Raw genomic sequence first — 20,332 nt, 5'->3', positions numbered from 1 at the left:
ATATGTCTGCCACCTCATTATCCCCGTGGACCAATCACAGCTTGCCACATCACCCGGTGACGTCATGCTAACGTCATCCGACCTTGACCCCACCTGATGACATCATGCTGACGTCATCCCAAAAACGCGCCAATATGCCAAAAATCCATATTTTTGCCAAAAACTCGTGTTTTTTCCACTTTTTGCCAAAGCAACTATTGTTATTCCTGCATGCATTTCACGACCAAATCAGCGCCAACCTGCACAACTCAACTCTGAAACCGTGGGCGCCTCCGTCGTACCTGCATTTGCAACTGTTATCGGCAATTCGCAAGGTATTTCTCAAAATCGTTCCCTGCACCTGGTTTTATCCATATTTCTGCAAGCAAACTGTTTAAGAGAGTGTGAAGCACTGAAATTACCATCAAGCATCCAGTGACCTGCACCCATTTCCGACTGGCGAGGCAATAAACCTTCTGCCAAGCCTGCATTTGACAAAATTAACCTGAATTCACAGGTAGTTCACGCAGTCGTGAACTAGAAACCTCAATTACACAGATTCACTTCCCTGCAATTCACATTTACATTGTAAAGAAACTCTTCTGCGTTGTTTTGCTCACTCAAAATAGTTTACATACAATTCAGAAGCCTTACTAGCCATGGAAACACCAATAGCCCTGAATATCCAGCCTTTGAATGCCCCTCAAAGGGAGTTAGAATGGAAAGCCCTGGGAGATGTAGATTATCAGATGATAGACAGGTTCCCAATGGGTTCTAAATTTAATATTCACATGCTAAATGAATTGAAGGCCCAACACCTTGGTGGAGCTGATATTTTAGGGATTTGGGACTCAAATTTGCCCATTTACAACCTCCCTCAAGTCAATGCCCTTCCAGACTTGATCCATAGATGCCAGGAATGCTATGATCCATGCCAAAGAGCTATTCTCAGTCCTACAGGCTCAATCTTGTTCCATATCACCTCAGAAACCATAAATGAGATGCTGCATTTCCACACTGCAAGGCCATTGACTCCTCTCTCCATGCTGGACTTAGTGAAGAAGGGGAGTAATTTTTCAAGTGCCCAGATCATCAAAATTAATCAGTTATTCATACAGCCAAGCTCTGAAACAATGAGAACTCCTCCTATTGGATATCACTACCTGAATGACTTGGGCAAAATGCTGGTGGATTTGATCAGCTACGTCCTGGGGTACAGGGGAATTGAGGATGTTGATGACACTATAATGGCAATGATGTCCATATTTTCTCCTGGAAAACCTCCAGCTGTACACTATGACTATGCCACATATATTGCAGAAAAGATCCATGAACAGCTAATGAATCTACAAAGGGAAAGGGTGTTCAGATACACCTCATACATTTACCATCTGTTCTTATTTTATCAACCAGACAGTTTCTCCATTCCCCTCAAGAAACTTAATGCCCAGGGGAGTCCAAGGTCAGTTGTGTTTTGGACTTCAGTTTTTCATGATATTTCTAAATCACCATACACATACTGTGAATTCATAGACCTGTTCATTCACCCAGCTATGACATTGCTGTATGGTGTCCCTCCTCCAAGGTTGACCGATGACATGCAGAGAGTTCTCCATCTCTCCAAATCCTACATCATTGGTGATTGGTATTTTTACCAACACCACACAGTAATCAGAGTATATGGCTGTGAGTTGGACCCTTATAGGCTGCCAAGGTATGTCCCTATGAGACCTTTTGCCCTAGAATATTTCAGGCAGTTTGGAAATGCCGACTGCTTCCATTTCCAAAGTAAGAACAAGAAGGTGCAGCTGAAGGTAAGGAGCCAGCTAGGCCCTTTTCTATACAACAAAAGAGAGGAGGGATGGAAGGAGGCAGATATGATCCTAGAGGGCCTCAAATTGCAAACCAGTTTTAAATGGACACCTTATGACCCTAATCATTTTATTTCCCTCAGGAGGATAAAATACAAATTGGGTAACTATGCACATCTAAAGCAGCCTCATATTGAGCAGTATGCCAATTCCTTGAGCTGGAAAGAGGGCACTCTAGAAGAGCCAATTACTAGAGAGCAGATGCTAGAAAGAGAGGCTAGGAATATGCAAAAAGAGGCTGACTTGGAAACTTGTGGACAGGTTTCCTTCTCTTATCAAAGGCAACTTGGAGCAGCTGCCTCTTCTTCAACAACACATCAGCAAGCTGCCATGGACACTCAACAGACATCCAGCAAAGGCAAAGAAAAGCAGGTGGAGCAGGAGCAGCCACCTCCCATGACTGAAGAGCAAACAGAAAAAGAGGTGGAACAGCAAGAAGAAGTGCAGCAGCAGGAAGTACATCAACAACAGCAGCAGCAACAACAAGAAGAACAAAGACAGGAGCAGCCTGTACAGCAAGAGCAGACAGTGGAAGCCCCAAAATCCACTGAGCAACAGCCACAACAAACTGTGCCTCCAAGGCAGGAAACATCAGCTGAAGCATCAATCCTCCAAACTCCACAAAAGGAGGATATAAGCAGAAAAAGAGACAGAGAGACTCCCCTTACAACATCGACAACGTATGGGGAGAAAAGACAGAGAATGAATCCTTTCTCAGAGGAGGAAATGCCAATGGGACAGACTTTGGGCATGGGCCCACCTAGCAGGGAAGCATCCGCAAGTTCCTTTCAACAGGAACAGGACAGAACAGTGGGAGGAGAAGTCAGCTCCTCAAGCCAGCAGAGAGAAGGTGAACTGAGCATCAAACATCAGTTCATTGACATAAAGAGGAGGAATGAGCCAATAAAGATATAACTATACAATCATTTGTTGAAAATGGCTCCCACTAACCAGCAAAGACTGATGTCTGCGTATGATGTTAGTGAAGGCAAAATGATCATGAGCCATTTTTTGCCAGCTGTAGCACAACCCCAGTCCCCTGCAGATTATATAAGGACCAATCTTGAGGTCCTTGCCAAGGACATCCACCCGATGGACAAAATTGAATTACATAAGCAAACGGGTGAGATGGTGTATGCCTCCTTGGCAGACAAGACATTGGATAATTATAGGCTAGAAAATAGCCTTAATAATACAGCTGCCCAACTTGAGTTGGAGAGAGCATCCTCTCAAGCAAAGGACAACAGAATTAGGTCCTTAGAAGATATAATCATAGAGATTGGGCATGATCCCAAGAATATCAAGGGCATATAGGAAATATTGAAGTTGAGGGATGCAGACATGGCAGCTTTGAGGAGAAAGATCAAAATTCCAGCCAAAATTCACCCTCAAACAGATGAAGTTGCCCAGCAGAGGCATGATCAAGATGCCACAGCCTTGTTGGTGTCTCTATATAAGCAGCTAATCCAGACTCAAGAAAAGTTGGGAGAATTAGAGGCTGCACAGGCAGCATTACAGGCAGCTTTGAAGCAAAAAGAAGAAGGTCAGACCTCCCAGCCTCCTCCTGAAATAATTAACCTTGAGGAAACTGCTCCAACTACTGTTCCTCCTCCTCAACAAACAGAACAGGCAGCACCATCCACCTCAGCACCACCACCAACAACAGAGCAGGCCCCAAGCCTGGACATGCAAAAGCTGAGAAATGAGATTCAGGCCTTGGAAGCACAAATGACAGAACTAAATGAGGCCAGGGAGAAATTAGCCAAGGTAAATGAAAGATATGACAAATCCAAGCAGACTGTGGCAGAAAAGGGCAGGGAAATAAAAGCCCTCAAAGACAGGATAAAGGAGCTAGAGAAGGAGCTCCAACTGGATAAAGTAGTGGCTGAGATCGAGACAGTGCTATGGGCCAATATTGGCCAGTCTATTACTGACCAATGGAAGTATATTGACACAATCCATGAGCAGTTGGAGCTCATTGCAAAAGCACAGAAGGAAATTCAGAGATCAAGGGCAGCTCTAGGCAATATGCCTGAAGTTGCCACCAGGATGATCAATGTGCTCAATAATAGAACAAGTTCTCAGTTAGCAACTATGGGAATTTCTAACAGGACTGAGACTATTTTGTTGATAAAGAGGGTCCTTACACTGAGAAGCTTAGTGCAAACATTAGAGAGAAGGACCCAAGACATGCAGACCGAGGTGAACAGATTTATGGACAAATTTGTGGTATTACAGAACAGAGGTCTCCCTAGCTTACTGAACAGTGTAGGAAGACTGCTTACCCATGAGCAGTATGCCAAGAGGGTCAATACATTCGCCACAAGTCAGATCACTGAAAGGCCCAGCACCTCAGAGGAAACAGGGCCAGCTACAGGACAAAGTCTCTACAACAGAGTAGAGAATTTATTCTTTATAATGAATGAAATTAAACACCTGTTTGAAGTGCCTCCTAACTTCTATAAATACAAAGAGGCAGATGAGACTATGGATGCAATTCTTAGACATCAACTACCCACACAGGAATGGTGGACTAAGGCAATACAGATGATCTTATAGACCAGGAAGCCATTCACTAAGTTTTTTCATCAAAAATACAAGGTGGCATGCACAGGAAAAGTTAATAAAATCAGCATGCATAAAAGGTGAAGGCTGAGCCAACTCAGCAGAGCTTTCGGCCAGCAAGTCAAGATGGAGAGCTACAGGTGACAGAGCCGAAAAGTTACAGCAGAGCAGCCACATGAGCGCATTTTCCAGCATTTAAAGCAGATCATTCCAACCGACTCGGTGGCCTCCAAAGGCCAAAATATCTTCTGACAGACAGAAAGAGCATTTATGTTGTATTAAAAGCAGCAATAACTTCTTATTTGCTATTCTGTACAAAGTTGGTGGAAACATTTATTTCTCAGATGACTCAATGCCTTAGATATTTTGTATTACCGTTTGTATATATTTCCCCCTCGCACAAGCTTGCAGGGGTTGTTGTTGATTTCTTTTGAAGAAGTTTCCTATGCTGTAATCTTTGCAGAGTTTAATAACAGAAGTGATGGAATTTCTGAAGTTCTGAGTTGTTTGAATGCGTTCATGGTGTTTGTTGAAGTTGGCAGGATCCCTGTGCATCTCATATACAATAAGTTTTCTGTAACTCTCTTCGTTTTGTGTTTTAATTTTTTACAACCCATAAATGTTTCTAAGTTCTAAGTATTTAGTAGCAAAGAAAAAGAATAGCCTTCAGGATTTATTCATGGAATACCCTGAGCTCAATCTGTGTTGCTAATGAATGTTTTCCTCAGTTATAATCTTGATAAGTGTAATTCTTAATTGCTACACTTTCAGAATATATCTTTCACAGTGACCCTTGTTTCAGGAATTCGAGTTTGCTCCTGAGCAATACATTTCACTTTCACAGCATTAGCTTAATGGAAAATTCTTAATTGCTTTCCATTGGCTAAACATGCATCATCATACATCATCACTTAAGCTTTAAATTTTGTTTGTTGAGATACCCAATAGGCCCTGCAGTTTGAACATTCCCACTGAAGCATTTCAAACATTTCACAGCTCTAGACTCCATTGCCCAATGAAATACAATTGTCTAAACATTACATCTTAGGTATTGAAAGACATCCTTCAACCAAAACATAAACAAAAACCTGAGCATAATAGCTAGCCTAAAATACTATCATAACCGAGACAACTCATAAAGAGAGAGCCCTCTCTGATTACAGTTTGGCTAGAAGCTGTAATCCAAAGATTGGTTAGTGGTTACCCCGGCCGTATTCCCTTGGGAGTCATAGGGAACAACCTGGGTGATAACAGACGCAACACTGTGCCAGTTCACGGGATTACCTGGAAATAGCATCACAACTTGGGCTCAGATGTAGCATGCCTTTAACAACAAGTATCGAGACTATTGTAGGTCAAAAGATACTAAAGAAGAAATCTTCCGAATGACCATAGGAAGTGATGAGTCCCTGGAAGACTATGAAGAGAGGTTCCAGCTCAGTTACAAAAGGGCCAGGTGTACACTAGACCCCGAGTCTCTAAAGTTGGTTCTGCTCAGGAGAATTCAGTAAGACCTTTTATACACCCTCCATCTACTAGCCGAGGGAGACATCTACCAACTATCCTATGAGGACATAAAGACTATTTTTAGAAACCATTCTAGAGCAGCCAGAAAGAAAGGTAGGGGGATTCAACCCACAACCAGTACCTCTTCTTCCAATTCATCCATTAAAGGTGAAATTGGAAACATGCTGGAAGACTTCAAGAGTGAGATGTTGTAGACTCTTGCCATGCAAATGGATACCTTACATATCAAAAGAAAACAAGAGGAAGTAGAGAGGGCTTTGGCCATTTTTTGCCCTAGATGCACCAGGAGGCATCCTAGGAATGAATGCCCATTGAACTCTATAGAGGTTTGTTTAGTCTGTGAAGAAGATCATTCTACAGATAAGTGCCCTTCCTTGCCCAGACTTAAAGTTGTATACCAAGGGGCCGAAGGAGTCACTGAACAGATCTATTACATAAACCAAAGGAGGCCACATGGACCTAGACCATACCAGCAGGGGATTCAAGGGACATCTTAGGCATACTACAACCCCAAACAAGTCACCTCCATACCTTCTTGGCCCCCCCTACTCATCCTTCCTAGTCCACGCCTCCTCCTTGGTCCTTCACATCTCAACCATCATGCCCAACTTATGTTGTGGAGATTCAAGAAATTAACTTGTGATCCAGGAAATTTCTCCCAGATAGCTAGCCTCCACCCAGGGAGGTCGAGGAAGATAAAGAGGAAAGTGAACCTAAAGCAAATCCACCCTTTCCTAAGATACTATCCATGATAATCCAGCCTACCCCAGAAGAGACTGAACTCCTGGGAGAATTGAAACATTTATGTGTAAAGATACCACTTCTCCAAGCCATAAAATATGTGCCTATCTACAATAGGTTGATCAAAGAGAAGTTCTTTAGGCATCCAGGAAGGCACAAGAGAGATGCCCCAACAATCAATGTCATAGGACAACTGTCCGACCTGATGTTGGGGCAGATAATCTGTCCAAAATATCTGGACCCTGGAAGCCCAGTAATTGATGTCCACATCAATGGAACAATGGTCCCACATACCTTGATTGATCTAGGAGCTACCATTAATGTGATGACAAAGGACACAATGCTCAAACTTAATCTCCAAGGCTCCTTGAGGAAGACCACGACAGTGCTACAGCTAGCAAACTGCTCCACACTGACCCCTGAGGGGATTGTGGAAGATGTGATGGTCTCCATTGATTCTTGGGAGTACCCTGTTGATTTCTTAGTTCTCTAGCCAAAGACAAATCTCATTGGGTATCCTCTCATTCTGGGAAGACCCTGGTTGGCTACAGCTGATGCCTACATCAGTTGTCGAGCTAGGAACATGACCATAAAGAATGGGCACATGTCCAAGCAGTTAATCCTATATCCTCCTGCCCAACCCTTGCTATAACATGATCTACCTCTCTGGTTGGAGGAGGAGGATGAGGATGAGGATGATGTTTATTCTGCACCACTTTGTACATTATAAATCACCATGGGGGGGGAACCGCAAGATGAGGATGATATGATTGAAAATTTGATTCAGAATCCACCTCCCAGTGTATCACCATTAGAAGACATAGTAAGAGAAACCAAAAACAACCCCTCAACTAATCTCTGTGTGGCCAACCCCACTTCTCTCTGTGTTAAAAATGTAGAGTTCAGCCTAGAAAGAACATTGAAAACCAATCCATCCCTATCTACTTCCCAGGAGAAGGATCTATGTAGCATACTGAGAAAACATCTAGATGCCTTCTCCTGGAGTTATAAGGAGATGAAGGGAGTGCACCCTTTAGTATGTACTCATCATATATACATCAAGGAAGATTGCAAGCCAGTTAGGTAGCGTCAAAGGAGGATGAACCCAGTGCTTAAAGATATTGTTAAGGAAGAACTGCAGAAATTGCTTGATGCAGGATTCATCTATCCCATCTCTAATAATGAATGGGTCTCTCCTTTGGTGCTAGTTCCAAAGAAAAATGGTAAGTGGAGAATCTATGTCGACTATCAAGAATTGAGAAAAGCCACTAAAAAGGACCATTTTCATTTACCTTTCATAGATCAAGTGTTAGATGGTCTGGCAGGGAAATTTTTTTTTCTCTTTCTTAGATGGGTTTAGTGGGTACAATCAAATTCAAATCAGCCAGAAAGACCAATATAATACCACTTGTCCTTGGGGTACCTTTGCATACAGGGTCCTTCCTTTTGGTTTGTGCAATCTCTAGCCAGTTTCCAAAGAGCAGTATTGAGTATATTTTCTGAACTGGTTCATGATGCAGTAGAAATATACATGGATGATTTTACTCCTTATGGCTCTGACTTTCAGGAAGCTTTATCTAACCTACAAAAAGTTATAGATAAGTGTATTGAAATGAACCTGTCCCTCAGTCTAGAAAAATGTGAATTTTTTATGACTGAAGGGACCTTGCTAGGTCATGCAATATCTTACCAAGGACTGCAGGTGGACCCCAGCAAAATTGCCATCATCCAAAAGGTCCCACCTCCTCAAAAGGTGAGAGATGTCAGAAGCTTCCTAGGCTTAGCTGGATATTACAGGAGATTCATTAAATACTTCAACAAGTTAGCCTCTCCTTTGTTTGGCCTCCTAGGCAAAGATGTTGAGTTCATATGGTCGGAAAACTATCAAGAAGCCCTAGATACCTTGAAGAGAAAGCTAGTGACTGCCCTGAATCTCAGAGGCCCAAAATGAGCCCCACCCTTTCACATTCACACAGATGCCTCGAACAAAGCAATAGGAGCAACCTTAGGAAAAATTGATGAAAATTTACCTTATGCCATATACTTTATAAGCAAAAACTTGTCAAAGGTAGAGTTAAACTATACAGTGACCGAGAAGGAACTCCTAGCTGTCGTGCATTCCTTAAACAAATTCAGACATTATATCACAGGCTATCAAACCTTTGTGCACATTGATCATGCTGCAATTAGATATTTAATGAACAAACCAGATGTAAATGCTCACATTATTAGATGGTTGATTTTACTGCAGCAGTTTGATCTGACCATTATTGATAAGCTTGGTAAAGAGAATGTTGTTTCTAACTTTTTGTCTAGAGTAAATTTGCTCGTAGGTGAAGAAGGAATGGTGGATGACCAAATGCTAGATGAACACCTATTTGCTATATCAGTACTCTCTCCATGGTTTGTTGATATAGCAAACTACTTGGTTTCAACACAGCTCCCACGACACCTATCCTCAAAAGAGAAGAGAAATATAGTAAGGAAAAGCACCCCTTTCACCTGGATTGGAGGCAATCTCTTCAAACTTGGCCTAGATCAGATCTTGAGAATATGTGTCAGGGAGGAGGAAGCCTTTTACATCCTCTTGACCTGTCATGACGGGTCTTGCGGAGGTCATTTTGTAGAAAAAAGAACCGCCTTCAAGATATTGCAAGCAGGCTACTATTGGCCCACTCTTCATTAGGATGTGAGGAGATACACAAGCCAGTGTGATCAGTGTCAGACGATGGGGAAACCCACTTCAAAGGATGAAATGACCATGCACCCTCAAGTGAACTTTGAGCCATTTGAGAAGTGGGGCATGGACTTTGTCGGGCCTATCAACCCCCCTTCAAAGAAGAAGTAGTACATCATTGTGAGCACCAACTATCTGACAAAGTGGGAGGAGAAAAAAGCAATCAAAGTAGCAACATAGGAAAAAGTAGCTGAGTTTTTGAGGGAAAACATATTCTACAAGTTTGGGTATCTGAGCGAGTTGGTCACAGACCAAGGCAGTCAGTTCACTTCCAACCTAATTGAAGACCTGCTCACACATCATAAGATCAATCACAAGACTTCCACCCCTTACCATCCACAAGCCAATGGGCAAGTGGAGGTCACTAATAGAGCATTGGAAGGGATCCTAACCAAGGTATTGAGCAGCAGCAGGAAAGACTGGGCAGACAGATTAGTCGAGGCCACTTGGGCCTAAAACACAACATGGAAGACCACCACCGGGTTCACACCCTATGAAGTGGTCTATGGGAAGAAGTCCTTGATGTCAATAGAGTTTGAATTCAATACCCTAAGGATGGCAGCTCAGCTGGACCTAGACCTCAACCATGCACATAAGGAGAGATTACTTCAGCTCAATGGATTGGATGAATACAAATTACAAGCCCTTCTCCATACAGAGGTAGTTCAGCTTCAAAGAAATATATGGCATGACAGAAATATCAGGGAGAAGCAATTCCAAGAGGGAGATTGGGCACTACTCTATGATTCAAGATACAAGGATTTCAAAGGCAAGCCAAGGACAAGATGAATGGGACCCTACACTGTGGAGAAATGCAATGAAAATCGTTCAGTTCTGATCAGAACCATTGATGATGAAGCCATCCCCATGCTTGTCAATGGACATCGGTTGAAAGTCTACAAGATACCCCTCTCCAAGTGAGAGTTTATTGAAGATTTGAATAAAATAGTGATGCTAGTGGAGCATGTCTTAGCTTCCACTTCACCCACTCACTGAAGAAAAAACAGAAAAAATAAGGACTCAAGTGAAAACCTCCATGAGGCGCTTGAGTCCCATCATTGGGTTGAAAACCTCTTATGAAGCGGCCTAGTGATGTCAAAAAAAAATGGAAAAGAATAGGATTCCTGGGTGAAAACCTCCCTTCGAGGCACCCAGGGCAGGAAATTAAGGTGAAAACCTCTCTGAGGCACCCTAGTTGTTTTCAAAAAAAAAAAAGAGAAAGAAAAAATGAATTTTTATTGCATTGCATGTTTGCAGGAGGACTACAGGGAGCAGAAGAAAGTGTCAAGGGGACCTTGACATTCATATCAGCATCCATCTCATCTTCTCCACACCTTCCTCCATCATTTTTGGCATCTCTTTCACCCCCCTGTACCTCTTCTTCCAAAACTGTGTTTTCTACAGGAAACTCTATTTTTTCTACAGGAGGCTCCTGTAGGAATTACAGAGAGCCAAAAGTGTCTACAGGAGGCAGTTTGAGGGACAAGAAAAGCTTCATGAGGAACCTATAATCCCTGTTACCATCTTCAAAACTCCTTTCCATCATTTCCAAGCCTACATCACACTCCAAGCATCATTATTATTATTTTTTTCCTTTCCAAGAAAAAACACAGAAAAACAGTTTTTCAATTTTGAAAAAAAAAAAAAAAACAAAAGTTAAAGGAGGAAAAGGCACCATTAACTCTACCTGAAGCTTACCTACTACCCTCCATCATTCATCTCCACCTCTGGAATCATTCTCAAGCTCCAAGCATAGGGAAATAGCTGAAGTTTCAAGGGTAGAAGCGGCTACAAGAGATCCTGTAGGAATTCTTGTAGCAGCTGATCCCATAGAAGTCCAGCACCAATAGCAAGGGACAACACATCTGAAGGTTGAAAAGGCACATGCAGCTCTGCTCTAGCAAAAGAAGAACCTACAAAAACAAACAACAACACATCAGCAAGCACAAATAGCATGCATGAAGGAAAATGAAGGCATGCAGTCGAGAAAGCCACATCACCTCACAGTCGATGGCAGCAAATACACTTGGATTACAGGTAAGTAGCTAAGTCACTCCTCTATCTGTATTTGTGTAATTAGGAATCATATAAAGGCAACAAGATGGTTGAAATCGAAAGAGGGAAAGGTGGCTAGTTAACTTGGCCACCTTCATTTAGTTGACTCCACTTAACTGAGATATCACCCACACATGCGCACAGTCAACTCAAGCAAAATATGCGAAGGACAGGTAGTGGGAGGAAGAGTTAACTTCGATTCAATAATGAGGGGATGATTACGAGGAGGTTCATGATGACCAAGCAGGTGGGGACCAATGGTTCTAATCTGGGCAACATACACCTTGCTAGCTCAGCATTGATTACCGAAAACAACCATAAAAGGTAATGAGCACTCCTCCCCGCACATTCTCACCGACTTTTCTTCTATTTCTCCTCATAACTCAGCCACACAACAATCTTCTTATGCCCCCCCAACCTCGTATCCACCATCCTCCATCGATTTCCCCCATATTTTTTTTCTTGGCATCTTCTATAGGAGCCCTACAACTTTCCTACAGGAGCACCTACAGGAAATCTACAGGAGGGACAGCGGCTTCTACAGGAGGGCAGTGAGTCATTTTTAAGGGAGGAAACATGATTTTTGGCACAAATTTCATTCTGAAGAGGTATGGTTCATGAATTCCCTCTGTTGAATATCAAAATGTGAAAGAGTTGGTCTCAAATTGAGGGTAAACTCAATCTCTAAGAAGGTAGAAATACATAAAAAAAAAAAAAAAAACGCAGTCCCCTCTATTTTTCTATTTCACTCAAAATGCTTTGTCTCCACCTGCATATCTAGTTTTTCAAAAGAAGTATAGGCAATATGAAAGGGGGGTTTAGGAGAAAAGAGCCCACTAACTCCACTAGACTCCATGCACATCCTTAAGTGGTGGAAATATTTACAAGGGAAACTGGATGAATTTCTTTGAGAAGTTTAGAGGGTTTGATGATGAAATTTCCCATGAATTTTCTCTCTCTTTGGTCCCTCACACAAGAACTCATGCTACTGTAACCATTAGAGGCCTCTCCATTGAAATAACCACTGAATTCATCAGTAGGGTCACTACCCTTCCTCTTGGGCTGCCTTGGAGTAAAGATGAGAAAACAATTGGCCAAGCTACCAAGAGGAAGTTTTCCAAGATAATGAAACCCTTGTTGAAGACAAAAATGGAATTAGGAGGGCTAGTGTACCATATCCCTGGGGTGAGGTTAGCTACCAAGTGATCAAATACATCTCTTGTGAGGGGAGGCACAACATTGTTTATGGATATCATTTTAGAATCCTCCAAGAATTGAGATATGGCATGGATACCCTGGCACATCAAAAGCTCAGTATCCCTTACTTTCTCCTTCAGTCCCTCATTGACTCCAACACCAAGGTACAAGAAGAAAATTCATAGCAGCTAGCTCACCATGGCCTAATCAAGATCCTAGTAGAAGAATCCCTCCGTACCCTTACAATCCCTATAGCATGGAAAGTTTTCAGAAATATGACAGCTGAGGATGACATCAAGGCATTAACCTATGATGTCATTCCTGCTGTCAGTGAGGAGGAAGAACAACAAGGGGGAGAAGATGTAGCCAGTGGTGACATAGTAGAGCACGAGAGGAAGGAGGAAAGAAAATAAATAGAGGAGGGGAGAGAAAAAGAGACAGAGCAGGAGGAGGAAAAAGAGACAGAAGAGGGAGAAAAGGAGGTAGAGAGGGCAGAGCGAAGAGAAGAGTCCCCTGAAACTTTGGAAAGAGAAGCAGCAGCTGCCCTCACTACCCTCAATACACCAGTCAAGCAGAAGCAGAAGAGGAAAAGAAAAACCTCCATGCATTTTAGGGCAAGGAAGAGTACCAAAATTAAAACAGGCAAACCTCAGCCCTCATCAAAGATTCCCATTAACATTGAATATTCACCATCTGCCAAGGTGAAAGAATATACTTCCAACACACCCATAACCTATGAAAGGAGGCCTATAAGATCTTCTACATGGAAGGGAAAGGCAATTGTATAGGACCCCAAACCAGACCTATAGGTGGCTAAAACAGTCCTACAGGAGACATTCTCCAAACTACAGAAGACACAAAAACTTGAGGAAAAGAAAGGAGGATAGCTAGAGGTGAAAGAGGAAGAACAGGAGCTACAAGAACCTGACCCCCAACCTAATCTTGACTCCTATTATAGACTACTTGAGGGAGGCAAGATAATCCCACAGAAATTTTCAATTCCATTGTTTTTCGAATTGGAAAAAGAGAGAGAATGTATAGGTGGATGCAGATAGCCAAATTCAAAGGAGTTGAGGATATTGGCCACATGGAAGACAAACTTAGGGAAATGGGCAGGGAATTGAGTGCTCTCAGAGACAGAGAAGCCATTATAAGAAGCCACCTTAAGAAAGAGAATGAATTACTAAGGAGGCAGCTGCAAGAGAAAGAGACTCATTTGGCATACATGGCCAGCTTATCATAGAAGCATTACAATTCAGAACACTAGCCAAATCTTATGGCCTCTATCTAAAGGATCAATGGCTTCAATTCCAAATAAAAACTTTGGCACAAAGAGGCATAATTCCTTTCCAGGACTACATGTAGTTCATGGATTTGTGTGACCAAAGCACCTCCGAGGACAAAGAAAAGATGGCAGAGTTCTATCTACACAACATGGCCCTCACGGACATGAATGTGTGGGACCCCAATGCCAAGCTAGGGGATCCGCAATTAATGGCCATGGCATCATGGATGAACCATGAAGAATTGAGGGCAGCAGAAATGAAAATATTGTTAATAAAAAATTATAATGAACCATTGATGATAAGAGCTGAGCCATTATATTTATGGCACTCATCAGCACCAACAACCTACTTGCCAATGACCCTCAAATTGTCCCTAAATATCTAGCCAATCAGGAACAAGCCATTGCACACTTTGATGATATGCTTAGGCTACTTTGGGATGACTGTGTGCATGCATGCATGAGAAGATGGAACACACTACCCCATAGCTTGTAGATCAGAGAATACCATTCCCCCATGAGGCTAAAGGAGGCATTGGAAAGAGTGCCAATGTACAAGCGCTCCATGCAAAGGCTGAAGGTCAACTGGATTGGCCTCAAACTGAGTCCTCCACTCATATTAAGCATGATGGAAGGCAGAAGAGAAGAAGAAGAGGAGCAGTGGAAGGACATAGACAGAAAGGCGGGATTTTATGGAGAACATGGGCAAACCATATCAGAAGCCTGGAATTCTAGGGAGGCCACCAGGGCCATGAAAGATCAAGAGATCGACTAGGTTGCTCAGAGGATGAGCAACACCTTCAGTAGGGGGTGATGATAAGCCTCATAAATGGGTAATTATATGGGCTCATTTTACCTCCTAACCTAGTCAAATCAACCATTCTCTTAGCTTATTGTATGATTTTCTGATTATATTTATGCTTATAAGGTGAGCTGAGTTAGTTATTATGCCATGTGGTCTAACATGTATTTAATGCATATTATTGATGGATTTCGAGGTCAATGTCAAGGATCTAGTGGTCAAACTATAGCAATAACTTGAAGTAGACAAAGGAGAGACTTATAGGATGGAATCCTCCTCCTTTATTTCTCCTAACTTCGAATTCCCCTTCATTCAACTCGGAGTACAAGCAGCCGAATCATGCACTAGAAGGCAGCCGAGCAAGTGGAAGATGATTAATAGTTATCTCGAGTTCTAGGAGCCAAGCCTCCCTAATTTTAAGGAAGCTATTGGTAGCTTCAGATGCATAAGTAGAGAGGACTAGGGCCTCACTAGGGTCAATTTTTTTCTTGTGTAAACTCTGCTCAAATTTCAAGCTTACTATTTTATGACAGTTTTATGTAATCTTGCTATTTTTTGATAATGAAGATGGAATCCTTTTTGAGCTAGCACTAAGTTACCTCATAGGGCTGAAGCTCTTGGGATAGGGCCAAATCCAAGCATCCAAGCTTCTCTTTACTTGTATTTGTATGCTTTACTTCAGTTTGTAGATTAGTTTGTTATTAGATGTATTTCTCTTATGGTTAAGAATAGGTTGCTTTTGATGATTTAGTAGCTTGCTTCCATTTGTGTTTTCTGTAGTAGGTTAAGTAGTGATCAGAGAAGATTCAAAAGGCTAGAAATAGTGCCTTTGCCTCTCTTCCTCCCTCTGTGACCATGAATTGAGGCAAATACTCTCTTGCTGCCCCGAAAACACATATTTTCCTCATTCCTAGGACTTCTAGTGTTTGCAGCTCTCTAGTAGGTTGATAGTCTAGTTTTGCTTTGCTTTAGATCTTCTTTATCATGTTCACTTCTTGTTTGCAATATTCCTTTTGCATGCTTTCCTTTCGTACAAAATTTCCCAACATTTCCTTCTATACATCATAGTTTAGGCCATTTTAATGCAAAACTCTGTTTTTCCTAGGATGCACTCATTCCATTGGTTGCTTGATTTTCTTGGTTGACTGTCAGTTTCTATGCACCAGGTCTCTTCCAACAAAAGTCTAGCTTACCAGAAATCACACCCTCCATCTAATCGATGCCCTATAGGTCTCCCAAACCTCACCTCAATTATGTCCTAGTTTCCTTCATTTTTCACAAAACTTCTTCCTCTCTCCTTGAGCAAACCCAATCATCTTTCTCTCTCCTGGTGATTTATGGTAGAACTTAGGCACCCTAACATCTCATTCCAACCTTCATCCACCTTTTCCACCCACTCTCACACCCTCAAAATAGCGAAAATGTTTCTTGGCCTCCTCCTGTAGGCCTCCTGTAGTTTCCTTGTTTTCCTCCTATAGTTTCCCTGTGTCCTCCTGTAGTTTTTCCTGTAGGCTTTCTTTTGAAGGCCGAGTGTGGGAAAAGCCTCCAGAAGGCCACCCAAGACCTCCTAAGACCCATCCACACTATCCTACATCCTCCCAAGCTCCAAAACCGCCCTCTAACGCCACCTGTTCACTGCCACACTCACACACAATAAATATGATGCATGTTAAATTCATATAAAAACACACAAAAATCCAAAAATATGTTTTTTGCTTATTTACTTCCAGAAATAACATGGTTAGATGTTTTTTAGTTCCTTAAGTAGGTAATGGCATTTCTTTCATGCTTTTCATAGTGTTTTGGCAAAATTAGAATTAGCTTGTTAATTAGGGTTTACTAGGTTTTGCTTTACATTCCAGTCTTTCTCCTTTCTGCAGTTAGAATAGCATATGTAGAGTAATCTTTCTTTCCTTTCATCACACATAGAGCTTCTTTTGAAATCTATAGAAGTTGGCTTGAGCTCCTAGTGATTTCACGCCGGCTAACCAAGTGACAACTTGCAATGAGAACTAGTACTTATGCATATAGCACCAACTCTTCCAAGTTTGTTACGAACTACCAGGTTGATAAAAGTAAAGTTGGTAGCCTAGGAGTTGCAGCATTCTTGCTGCAATATTGGCTCTCACCGTCAAGTACTTTAGAACTCTTTTTGCAGTAGACCAATGTCCCTCATAAGGCTTTTTCATAAATCTAGAGAGGATTCCAACAACAAACGAAATGTCTGGTCTGGTAGTAGTTAGGTAGTTGAGACTTCCTACAAGCTGTCTATACTTTGTTGCATCCTCAAATTATTTTCCTTCAATGGATGTGAGGTTTAAGTTTTGTTCCATTAGAGTAGTCATAGGATTACATTCAGTCATGCCAAACCTATTCAACAGATCTCCAATGTACTTCTTTTGAGAAAGGAGTATGGACTTCGGATGTTGAGTTACTTCAGTACCAAGATAGTAATGAACATAGCCCAAATCAGTCATTTCAAAACCTTTTTTTAATTCCTTCTTTATGGATGCAATCTAGCTTTCATTGTTCCTTGTCATCAAAAGATAATCTACATATACCACAAGATATACAACTATTTTGCCAACTTTCTTGACAAACAAAGTTGCATCATCAGGATCATAATGTTTGAAATTGAGTTTCAGAAGATGCTTAGTTATTTTTTCATACCAGGATCGTGGTGCTTGTTTGAGGCCATACAAGGATTTCAAAAGTTTTCATACTTTATGTTCATGTCCTTTCACAGTAAATCCTTCAGACTGGGACATAAAAACATTTTCTTTTAGATCTCCATTCAAGAAAGCAGTTTTTACATCCATTTGATGGACTTTCTAACTGTTCTCAGCTACTAGGGCAAAGAGTGTCCAGATAGTAGCCCATTTGTTGTGGGGGAAAAAGTCTCCTCATAATCGACCCCTTCCTTTTGTGCAAAACCTTTTGCCACAAGCTTGGCTTTGTTCTTGTCAAGTGAGCCATTAGCTTTATACTTGTTCTTGTAGACCCACTTGCAGCCAATTGGTTTGGTTCCCAATGGATGATCAACCAGCTTCCAAGTGCCATTATTTATCAGGGCATCATACTCCTTTTGTATTGCTTCTCTACACTCATCATGAGAAGCAACTTCTTTTAAGGAAGTTGCTTCAAAATATGTAGACAAATTGAATTCACAATATAAAAAACATCCATATCAATAGGTGAATCAGAGTCATCTACATTACCTCCATTTTTCGGGTTTGAATTTCTAGTTCATGTCTTTCCAACCTCATCAGGATGAACACTTTCAAGCGTCTTTATTAGCCTCTTTGGGGGACCTTTCTTAGATGGTCCAGGCTGCTCCGTTGATTGAGTTGGGACTGAATCAAGATTGAGTCTCCCGATTCTATCAATCACATCACTCAAAGTATCATCCGTTGTTGGAGTTTCATGCAGGGGAGTGAGTGCTTCAGAAGAAGATTCCATAGGTTGATCTAGTATAGGAATCCCCCCTTCAAGATGTGGAATTTGATTATCAAATTCTTGAAATGATTTTGAATTTGTGAACCTATCCAAGCGATCAAGTTGCCTTTTAACAACATTGTTAGTTTTGGGTTATTCAAGAAAGATTACATCTCTAGATACAAGAAAATTTTTGTTGACTTCATCATAGAGATGGTATGCTTTGGAGGTGTTTGAATACCCAAGGAAGATACACTTACAACTTCTTGCACCAAGTTTGTTTCTATTTACCTTTGGTATCAAGGCATAACAGGTGGAACGAAAGACCCTAAGATGCTTTACCGAAGGAATGTGCCCATACCACATTTCATGAGTCTTGTTTTTGATCTCATTAGATGGACATCTATTCTTTATATATACAACACATAGAACTGCATCAGCCCAAAACATTATTTTTACATTTTTGAAAAACATCATGGAGTGTACCATATTTAAGATTGTCATATTCATTCTTTCAACTACACTGTTCTGTTGGGGATTATAAGGCACAGTTGTTTGATGTTTGATCCCATGTTGGTGAAGATAGTTTTCAAATTCATTTTAAGTGTATTCTTTTCCATTATCAGTACGAATAGAGCCAATATGAGATTGTGCATCATTTTCAATCCATGTATGAAAGTTCTTGAATGTTTGAAAAGCATTAGATTTGTTCTTCAATAAATAAACCCAACACATTCTGGTGTAGTCATCAATAAATATCATCATATATTTATTTCCATTTGCAGAAGGAACAAGTATTGGACCACATAAATCTGAATGAATGAGTTCAAGTTTTCTATGTGCTCTGGAGTGTGAATCATGAAAGGATTGTTTGATATACTTTCCTAGAATGCAAGCATCACATTTCTTAAGCTTTCTATGAATTATAGGCAAACCAGTAACACCATTGTTCTTCAACAAGTGGAGGCTGTCATAGTTCAAGTGTCCAAATCTAGCATGCCATAATAAACTTTATGGAAATGTACCTTCTTCATAATGAGAGTTGTATGAGAAATGTTGTGCATGAGTAGAGGTACCCTGTAGCTTGATAAGCCTTTCTTCTTCTATCCCTGTCATGACAAGTGAGTGGTCAGATACTTTTCTCACCTCAAGCTTGCCATCAAACATATGAATGGAGTGACCTTGCTAGTAGATGTGGACCAAGGAAAACAAGTTTCTCCTCGGCTGTGGGAGATATAGAACATGATGCAGAAGAAAGTCTGGAAGACTAGGCAATTTAAGCCTGATTGTGCCAAGCCCTGATGGCTTGAGTTATGATTGGTCTACAAAGTGTACTGCTCCATCAACATTGTCAGTAAATTCTTCAAAAAAATATTTTCTATGAGTCATGTGGCAAGTTGCTCCTGAATCAAGCAACCAATCATTTTTCCAAGAAGCAAGTGAAACATTAAATAAGTCTTCATTTACTCCAATATTACATTGTGCCAAAACATAATGAGCGGATTCAGGTGCTTTACCTTTGTCTGTGTCATTAGTTTTACCATTGGGTTCATTTCTTTTCTGCTCAATTTTGTCCCAAGGTAACTTGCATGTGGAGGCATCATGTGATCCATTTCTTTTGCAGTGTATGCAGTGAAAATCTGACTTTTCTCCTTGAGAGTATCTACCCCCTCTGCCTTTGAAATATCTTCCTCTTCCTCTTCGACCACCTCTTCCTCTAGAAGAATCTTGGGCAATATTTTTTCTTTATGAGCAAGGCACACAACCTCTTCAGAAGATTCAGGGGCTGTCTTCTTTTCAAAAGCTTTCTCTCTTTTAAAATTTTTTTCACAAGGGAGTCAAAGGTAATATCTTTGAGATTTCCATTTTCTTGCAATGACTCAAGATAATTGGAGTAAGTAGGATAAAGTGCCTTGAGAAAAGCGATCAGAGGAATATGCAATTCAACCTTAGTGACTTTGATATCATGCATTATAGATTTTACTTTGGATGCAAGAGCAAGAGTATCATTATTTTGTAATTCAAGGGTGAAGAGTTTAATCATAAGTTGAACAACTTCAAGTGCAGAGTGTGAGTCATAGAGTTCTTTCAGCTTTTGTAAGGCTTTGAATGCATTTGAAAATGGAGAAATGTGTCAA

The sequence above is a fragment of the Pinus tabuliformis genome, chromosome 6 (genome assembly GCF_031772625.1).
Source record: "Pinus tabuliformis cultivar Carrire ecotype Pingquan chromosome 6, CPIR1, whole genome shotgun sequence".
Classification (NCBI taxonomy): domain Eukaryota; kingdom Viridiplantae; phylum Streptophyta; class Pinopsida; order Pinales; family Pinaceae; genus Pinus; species Pinus tabuliformis.
Note: the sequence above shows the minus strand (reverse complement) of the source record.